Source organism: Galeopterus variegatus, unplaced genomic scaffold (genome assembly GCF_000696425.1).
Source record: "Galeopterus variegatus unplaced genomic scaffold, G_variegatus-3.0.2 Scaffold2863, whole genome shotgun sequence".
Lineage (NCBI taxonomy): Eukaryota > Metazoa > Chordata > Mammalia > Dermoptera > Cynocephalidae > Galeopterus > Galeopterus variegatus.
In genome coordinates, this window is record NW_007728974.1 from 228468 (window position 1) to 238541 (window position 10074).

A 10074-nucleotide genomic window follows, 5' to 3' on the forward strand; every position below is an offset into this window, starting at 1 on the left:
AAGTGCTCCCAAATTTTCCCCTTCATTCTTTTAATTCCCAGAGTTGGCCAGGATGTGTCTTGATTTGGGTCTTTTAAAATTAATTTTGCTTGGATGCAGTGGGTGCTTTCAGTCTGTAAGTAAGTACAGATCTTTTTTTAGCTCAGAAAGGCTTTTTTCTTTGTAAATTTGGGTTTGGGGTTTTTTTGTTGTTGGTTGTTTTTTTTTTTTTTTTTTTTTCACCTCTTCTATCTATACTGATTTCCTCTTTGAAAACATCAATGATCTGTGTTTGTTCTCCATTACATTCCTTCCATATCTAGCCTATGCCTGTTATTTAAATCCCTCCAATTTTGCTTCTGCAATCCAGGAAAGCTTTTCAAGTTTACCTTCCATATGACCGATTCAAAGTTTCACAGCTCTGGGCAGTTTTTTGCTACCACTCACGTGAATTCCATTTTTCTATTGCATTCTATTCCAAGGGGTCTTTTACGTTTTCTTGTTTCTTTTTTCCATTTTTAGAGCATCCTGCTCTTGTTTCATGTGTGCAAATCTTTTATATTTTAGAAGACATTAAGTGCAGTTTACTTTTCAATGTTCTCTTCTCCCTGTACATCACCTTTTTTATCTGGTTTCCTTTTTTCTCTTGTTTTCTCCTTTTTCTTTCACACTATCTGATTTTCTTGAATTTATGCAAAACCTTGATTGTTTGCTCATATTTAAGAGTGGGGGGCTAAAGGGCTGACTGGGAGCTCCTAGTGCCTGGATATAGCCTGTCCTCTATGGATCACTAAAGAGCTTTTATTTTCCCCATTGTTAGTGTTTTGGGGGCTTTCAGAAGCATGGGATGGTCATGTCCCCTAGAGAAGACTCATCCATCCTTTTTCTAAAAAATAAAGGCCTGCATTCTGGGAGCCAATGGAAGAAGAAACTAGAGTTTAACAGTCAGTATGCAAACATGTACTTAACCCTCCTATTTTTGTTACAAAAACTGAGGGGTCTCCATTGTTGTCCCAAAGCCTAGAGAGTCTGTTTTACCCTGTCTGTAACAAAAACTTCCAGACTTCTTCTGGGGAAAAGAGACAACCTCCAGTGGCAATATGGAGTGGCATGCAGAGTGGACACGGAGATCGAGTTGCTGCTTAATTTTCTTAATTCTCTTAATATTTTCTCCTGCCTTCCTTCATCTTATCTTATTAGAAGTAGTAGTGCTGCTAATTGTCGCATCTCCTGAGCAAGTCTGGTACAAATTGGGTTGGTTCTCCTCTTCCCCACCTACAGTTTAGAATTTGGCTTTCTCAGATCTGTTAAATCAGTTTCTGTATGTCTGCCTGTTTTCCAGCTGCAGAGTTTTGCCACTATTTTCTCTTCTTCCATTTTCTCTATCCAAGACCAAAAACCTCTCTATTGTAGTTTTATAAAGGTTTGGGGAGAGAAGAAAACTAGACGTGTTTGTGTAAGGCTCCGTCTTCACCCGGAAGTCTCATTATTTTTCTTGATCTTTTGGGTTTGCTGTTAATTTCATTGATTTGAATTTTAATCCCACATTTAATCTCAGCTTTCTCTTTCCTTAAGCTCCTGATTTCTAGTGGCCTGTCTCTTGCATTCTTTCAAGGATTCCTGATGCTTTCCTGGTATCTTATGAATCTTGTCATAGATATAAGCTCCTTCTTTGAGTCAAATGTTTCCATTTATTTATGCTGTAGTACTTCTTCATGAGTCTCATATGTGTTTCTAGTATCTTCACTCATTCTAGAACAAGGATAAATACATCCAGCTTGTTTATCAATAGAAAGAATGTGTGAATTATTCTCTGCCTAGTTGTTTGATGCTGGAACTCTCTTCTCAGGTCTCAAGCTGGACAGAAGATTGACAGGAACAGCTTCTAGTCTAATTCTCAGTCTCTATAAAAGTTTTAGTGTTCCACTGCTCTACCAAGATGTCGTTTCCTCCATCACCTACTTCCTGGTTCTCTGGTCTCCAATGGGCTTAGGGCTTGAAAAATGAGAGAATGTACTGCTGCAGTGCTGTTTTCTCTGCCAATACTCCCTCTAGTCTTGACCCACAAGGATTTGAAGATGACCCCTCCCAGCTCCTCATCTGCCCTGCTGCTTCTCCTCCCACCTCCTTCCACTGACAAATGTAGTTGTTTGCAGGAGTTTTCATTCTGTAGAAGGGGAGGAGACGCAGGGCCAGCAGGACTCTGCTCATTGCACAGAATAACACCATGTAGCAAGGTGGAACAGATACCTGGCTTTTCTAATTGGGCCATTGAAAACATCTTTCTCTTTATAAGATCATCTGTATAAAACCTGAGTAGATATTTCTCATCTGGCTCTATTTCACTATAATTTGCATAATTTTTTTGTTCTAGATTCTGGCATGAGTTTTCTTGTTTGTTGTAGTTTTGGATCAGAAACTTGAAATTTTAGTTTGTCTGGGGCTTCGTGATAGACTTGCCCACTTCCCAACTCAGCATATTGGCTTGGTTGAGAGGCTCATCCCCTCCTGGCCACAAGATGAGTACACACGTCAGGGTATGTGTCTTCTTACAACCATATCCAAAGGCAGGAATGGCAGTTTCTCCCCACCGTCTCTTTTTATCAGAGAGAAAAACCTTAACCAGGAGATTCTCAGCATCCTTCTCTTTGGGTTCCATTGGCCATGATTGGGTCACATATCCAAGGGTGTCCACAAGAGCCAATATCTAGCATTTCCAGCCCCTGATGTGTGCACATGATGGTGGACAGGTGCTACAAGGAAGGAAGAAGGTGACAAGGAATGGCTGTTACATAAGCAACAAACAGTTCTTGCTACCAACCTATGAAAATCACTATTGTATTCTTTGTAAGTATGTTGTGGATATTGACTAGAACAAATCAACGTTATCATTGTGAATATCAGTGAAAAAAGATCTATGTCTTTTTCACTGTTATCAGTGAAAAAGATCTATGTCGTTTCCATACCTGATACAGCCATCCTCTTCCTGAGCAAGATCAATACAGACATTGTCAATCATATAATGAATCAACTTTGTTTCCAGTTTTGTGCAGGCTTCCAGGAAGCTCTGAGACAAATTTAGGATCCTCTGCTCGTAAGCATTGTTTCTCATGGTCTCTATTTTCTAGACTAATTTCACTTCAAGCTTCAACTTCACTATGTTTAATTTTCCCTGAACCCTTCTCACGTAATTCTATTTTATTTCATTTTGACTCATTATTTGTATTTTTTTGCAAGTATTCTTACATCTTGACTCCTTTTGGAAAAGGGCCAAGTCTAAATAACACTTAATAACTACTGATGTTTTTATAACTTAGTATTAAATTATACTTGAGAATTGGGACTATGTCTTGCTGATCTTTATATATCCTATGTTTCCTTGTATGTAGTAGCACCCAATAAATGTTTGTGGAATTGAATAGATTCGTCCCCAGGGCTATATGAGTTTACCAATCCTCTAAATGTTGCCTTCCTTTTATTTTCTAAGGGATCTTAGGATTACAGATATCAACCAGTTGATGCTGTATGCACAGACATATAACTGGAAACCAGTCATCCCAGTCCATGTGGTACAATGTGTGAATTCCTGGAATAGCCAGAAATTATTATATCAAACAAACACTTAGAAGTATTGATCGGATTTGACTAAATAGCAGCTCAGCCAAGCCAGCACACAGCTGCCAGAGTCACGCTGGGCCACAACAGCTACAGACAGACATAGGAAACTAGAAATTATTCAGTTGCAGCCCCTCCAAACCATGTTTGACATGCTATTTATCTTCTCCCACTGAAACTCTCTCTTTCCAAATAAATGGGGGTGAGTGATAGCTTGGGGGTTGTTTACCTTCTACTGAACAAACAAGTCTGAATTAGGAATTAGAATCAGTGAGTTCAATATGATGAACACGCTCACCCTGGCATTACTTAGAAAATGGGAAAAATAAATTAGATTACTACTTGGAAGGACTCATTGGTTTGGAGAGCAGCAGGGACTAAATTGCAAGTCTAAAGTGCTTCAGCCTCCTTTTTTCTTCAGCACAAGCTAGGACCATCCTTAGGGCAACAGGCAGAAAGTGGATCACTCAGAGGGTGGGGTGATTTGCGGCAAGCCAATAGAGACAGTGAGCAGAGTAGGACCCGCAATTTGCCATCTAATGGCATGTTGATGTCACATTTTCGTGGGCCCCAGGATTATTACCTGGACATCTTGTTTAACACATTACTATCTTGGAAAGCTTCAGGGCACATCTTTTTGTTCCATGGGATATGTTACGAGCAATGCAGTGAGAGAGCTTGTGAAGTGAATGAAAGGATTTTTATTTCTTAGGCAGAGTAAACAGGATGCTTTACCCCATCAACAGCTGTCCTTGACGTGGAATAACACATAACAACATAATGCAGTTTGCTTGAAATTCTAATTAAAATGAGGTACTTTTCTCCTTCCTTAGCCAAATGAAATTATGGAACAAGACTTAGATGCAGCAAGGACTCATTCATTGCAAGTGCAATCAGCCTGCAACATCAGAATCCCTGAACAACAAAGTCAGCTTTCAGAATTATGGGACTTGTGGTGACTATTGGTCCCTGCATCGATGAAAAGCACACGTGTGTGTGTGAGTCTGTGTGTGCACGTGTGCGTGATTGCACACACAGAGTGAAAAGCTAAGGCCCCTGAATAACATTCACATAGTAGTAATAGAACATGTGTTAATATTGATGAGCAATATAATACACTAGAAGCTTTCTATAATGCCAGCCTCTGGCTACATGGCAGAGGCTGACCTTTTAGGTAAAACCGCCTTATAATTAGGTCCATTTGTTACTTCAGAAATGACTGCTCTGGCTGAGGACCAACGTCTACAGGTTGCATGTTGCCTCGTCAATAGAATCTGGATGTGTTAATAAGGAATGGCATTCTTCATTGCCAGATAGTCCTCTGTGGACCTTGGTGTATTTTAAAACCACATTCTGTACGAAACCAAAAGGCAGAAAGAGTTCAGGGATCCGTGGTCAACTCATACCAGAATGAATTTGTTATGGATGTGAAACAAATATCTGGCAGTGTAGCTTACCAAAAGTAATATAAGCTGATATTATATTTATGAGATGCACTTTCTAAATGCCAAATACTGTGACTATCATCCACTGATTCTTAAAAAAGTCCCTTGACATACCTTTCTCTTTCCTTCTTGATGCATGAGGAAGCATGTTCAGAAAGGTTGAGTAACATGCTCAAGGTCACACAGGTAACAAGAGGCAGATCCAGGGTTTGAATTTAGGCAGGCTTTTCCAAACTCTTAGATCTTAAATGCTAATACAAGTAGCCAACATGTACATAGCACTTACTTTGTGTGGAGTACTAGTGCTTTATATTTTTGAAACTCATGTGATCTTCACATTGACTTTATTAGGTAGGAATTGTAACTAACCTCATTCTTACCAGTGAGATGAATGAAGTGTATACAGAGGCCATGCAACATGCCAAGGTCATGCGCCTGGTAAATGGCAAGGTAGAGTGGGGCCAGAGACTATGTTTTAACCATGATGCTGTCCTCCTCTCCCCAAACCTCCAGCAGAGCTTCATCACACCTCTGCCAAAGGTCTGCTTCAGCAACATTTTGTTAGTTTTGAATTTCAGCGCTGTTTCTACATCTTTCTTATTAAAACCATGAAAAGCCATTTTTTAAATAAAGGAGCTACCCATAATTATCCCTTTATACAGGGGTACCTCAAAAAGTTCGTGGAAAAATGGAGTTAAAAGATTATCCAAATCTTTCCATGAACTTTTTGAAGATACCTCATGTTTGCCTCTATTTATCTTTTGGGGATGTCAGCTGACAGCTGAGAGAAAGAATTAAATAGCTGAGATTGGCTCAGGGCAATGGGGATATTACTTGATGTAGAGATTTGGAAAACATTCCTCATTTAGAAGTCCCAGATGACTTTTTGGCAATAAATGAGTGTCCTGCCTTAGCTATTACTTAGGCTGATATGACAAATATTTCCATCTCAATCTGGGTGATCAGGTGCATTAACAGTTTTGCTACAACAGCTGAAAGCTAAGGAATCAAATAAGGTACATTAATTCAAAAATAAGTGTTCCCTTAGAAGGGCCCCCCAAACGAAGGGCAACTGATGCCAGCAACCACACCATAATACAAAGCCAAGAATCTGAGGAAGAGCCAACCATACAGACAAACCTGGCCACAGAAACTGTGGGAGGTGAAACAGGGAAAGACACCTTTGTTAGTTAAGCCAGAGGATCATGTGATAAATTAGACTGGACATCTACATCAGTGTGTGCTCAGGGAACGCCTGTTAATCTTAATATTAACCTGGAAAAATATAATTAACAAAGCATAACTCCTTGAATTACCTCTATGTCACAGAAAATATACAGAGGTGAACTAGGAATGCTGTCTGTGAATGCCGTCTGTGCTGTTTACTTCTCGAGATTGAACTGCAGATACAGACCAAAGGTTGAAGAAGCAAATATAATTAGTTGCTTTTCATGGTTTTAACAAGGAGACAGAAACACTGATGAAATTAAAAACCAACAAAATGCTGCATATATGTGTATATTATATTCATTTATTTTTCTTTTCAGGATATCACGTCTTTTTCCAGAAACTGCTAGTTACTGTATTCTTTTTCTCAAGTTGTGGAATTCAGGTCATGTTTGGACTCACTAATAATACCTATAGCTTATCAGGCACCTACTATGTGCCAGGTGCTTTTTAGATGTTATCGCATTTATCCTCCCAACAACCCCCAAGTATCGGTAATATTATCCTCATATTATGGGCAGGGAAACCGAAACTTAGCGAGGTTAAGTAACTTGCCCAGTTAACAGTTAGCTAAGTGTCAGAATTGCTTGGGATATAAAACTGAGGTTTGTTGGATTCCAAAGTACTGAGCCTACTGTCTCTGGGAGAATATATCCAGAAGAGCACTCTGCCTATGAACCTGCAAAACCACTGGGGTTACAGCAATGTCACTGGGGGGCCCTTTTGTCTTTTGTCTTTTTCCGTGTCCGGCAACGGATCGCAACCCTCAGTGTTGCCCCCGTACCGGATTGGGGACCGGCAACGGGATTGCAACCCTCGGTGTTGCTCCCGCGCCTCGCTCAGCCAGTGAGCGGGAACCGGTCTGTATGTGGGATCCGAACCCTCAGGCGGGAGGGCGCCGCCGCGCTTCCCAAGCGGCGCACTATCCAGTGCGCCACTGGGCCGGCCCATGGGGGGCCCTTTTGGAAGGCAAATTGCTATAGCTATTAAAACTGTAAAAGCAATTGCAATGCAGAAATGCATCCTAAAGATATACTTGCACACAGGCTCTAGAATGTTCAGACTTGTTTTAAATAAGAAACATACATAAAATCATAAATAATATTCAGTAGAATAATATGTAAATAAACTATGATTCATCCTTAATATGGAACATTGGGCAGCTATTAAAGAGAAAGATGTAGTGCTACATGTACTGATACAGAAAAAACCTTCAAGTCATATTTTTTGGTTAAAGTGAGCTGCAGAACAGTATGTATGTTATGATCCCATTAATGTTTTTTAAAGATATATCCATATGTACATGTATATTATAAAATCATAAGAAAAGAACTGGAAGGAAACATCTGCTTTTCTGGAAAGGATGTGAAAGTTTAGATAGGACAGAGATGGGGAAAAGGGCAGGGGAATAAAGGACAACTTTCAAATTTTGCTGTATAAATTTATAAAAACGTTTGAATTTTATAGTGAGAAATAATTTATTAATTACATAATAAAAAATAAAAGGAGTGGACATTTTAGCAACTACAATCATCTGGCAAAAGTGTGTGTTTTCCTAAACTTCTAAGATATGTTAGTGCGTATGACATTTTCTCTTTCAGGAGCTCGTTAAATCCTTCCCATCCTCCCTCCCTGTAATCTTTAGCCAATTTCTGCAATTTAAGCATATTCCAGCAATAGAGAGTTAATATTAATAATTATTTCAGATGAGAGTCTTGGTTCTGTTCCGTGATGTGTTACAATGAAGAAACAACTACACAACAAACAAAAACAAAAATCAGCAATTTCAGGTCCCTGTTCACTAATTTCACAAAATAAATGTGCCATTTGGGAACCTCATGTTGATAAGTCTAGTGGCCCCTGGACCAGGCAAGAGCATTGACCTACATTTGAGACTTCAGCAGGACAGTACTGAGAATTTGCTGGAGACTCTGAAGCATCCATTCTATCTCTGAGGAGCCTCAAATTTAGGAGGAGGTAGAAGGCAGAATGACTTTTCCAGAAGAAATGCCATGTCCTAGAGTACACCTCCCTGGGCATTCACAGAAGCCACATTCATGGGAAATCAGGGTATTGGGAAAGATTTACCTGGTGGTTTTGCCTTCAAGTCAGGGCAAATGTACCCCGTGGGCTAGTCCCCCACACCCCAGTAAGCCTCGAAGGCTGACGTTAAAGGTGTAATCTGTGTAGAATTATAAAGTGTAATCTGTGTAAAGTCACGGGACACAAAGAAAGTTGTACTATTTTGCATTCACCAAAAAGGGGAAAATATGACTTTTTCTAGCTATATAAACAGCTGATATCAGATCTGTCTATGGTGTTACCCAAGTGATGATCCATATTGTCTTAAAGATAGCTGAAATTATCAGGCAGCCTGGGACACGGACTCATTATTTTGATAGTGCAAATATGGCCTTTAAGAACACATTGTCATTGTCATATTTCTGTCAGGAACATCAGATGATGATGGCCATTAGTTTGCATTTTTGAAAATATGTCTGGATATCTGACAAGGTTTACATACAAATTAAAACAATAATGAGAATTCAGGCTGGTGGCTTGTCCTGCAATTGTCCAGGGCAATATTATAACCATGATGACATTCCCCCCTCCCTCGTTAGTTCCTGAAGCAATGGAGAAAGATATCTGTAATAACAGTTCCTTTTGCTTTTAAAATGTGGAATCTATAAGTAAACAAACAGAATGCGCCATTTCAGATATGCTTCCACAACACGTAAAGCAGCTGCTTAGGTTTTACCTCAGGGATAAAGACTTGCACATGAAAATATCTCACTCAACAATTCTAACACATCATGCTTATTACTCCCTAAATTTGGCTTTTGTTTGGCTTGCTAATTATATTTCCTCCCAGTCTGCAATTATCAATTTGCCCATCCTGTTTTACTTTATCCTATTATCCATGTAAGTATCATCTATTTAAGATTGTTATCTCCTGTAGAGCCACTATCAGCAATATTTTTACATTGCATGCCAAAGGGAGAGTGAGGAAGAAAGGGGAGAGGTCAGAGAGGATAGAATGGGCAGTGGTTACAGTGGTTGTAAGAGGTGACTGCATAGACATGACCTCACTTCCCTCCTGTCAGTCCAGTGGGGGTGGCCCCTGACAGTTTAAAGAAGACCTAGGAAGACATGTTGGCAGATGGTAGAGCATGTGGGGACCAGGTAGCATCACAAACTAGTGTGCAAAGCAGGATATCCTCAACGACACCCTTGAATGTAATTGCTGCCCTCTGCCAATGAGGTCAGGGCTCTGTCGCTCTTATCTGTTTTGTGCAGTGCTCGATGGCATGCCACGCACCAGAGGTTTGTTAAAATATATATGATGATGGTAAATAGAAATTAAAATAAAGTGCTGAGAAGCCAAGCCTATTAACTCATCTTGAGGTCCTTGCCCTGGTGGAGAAGCCAGGCAGAACAAATGGCCCTATACTGCTCCAAGCCAAAAGCCCCTAGTGGGAAGATTTTGCAATCAGCATGTGTGCAAGAATTAACTACACACTGCCTTTAGTGTTCATCAGAATTGAACACTGCTAATTTACAACACTTCAGCACTTTGGGGTCCCTGAGCATCTTTCCAATTACGCTGGTGGGGTGGTGACTGGGCTGTGATTCCCACGGTGACAGTGGAAGCAGAACTTAGCGACAGAGTCCCAGCATTCCCCAGCGCTTGCACTAATGAAGCCACACTGCTCCGTTCTTGCAGTCGGCCACAGCGATGCCTGCGCCCTTTTGGCATTTCCACTGCCTGGTTTCCTGTACCCATCCTGGAATGCAGAAGCAGAGCAGT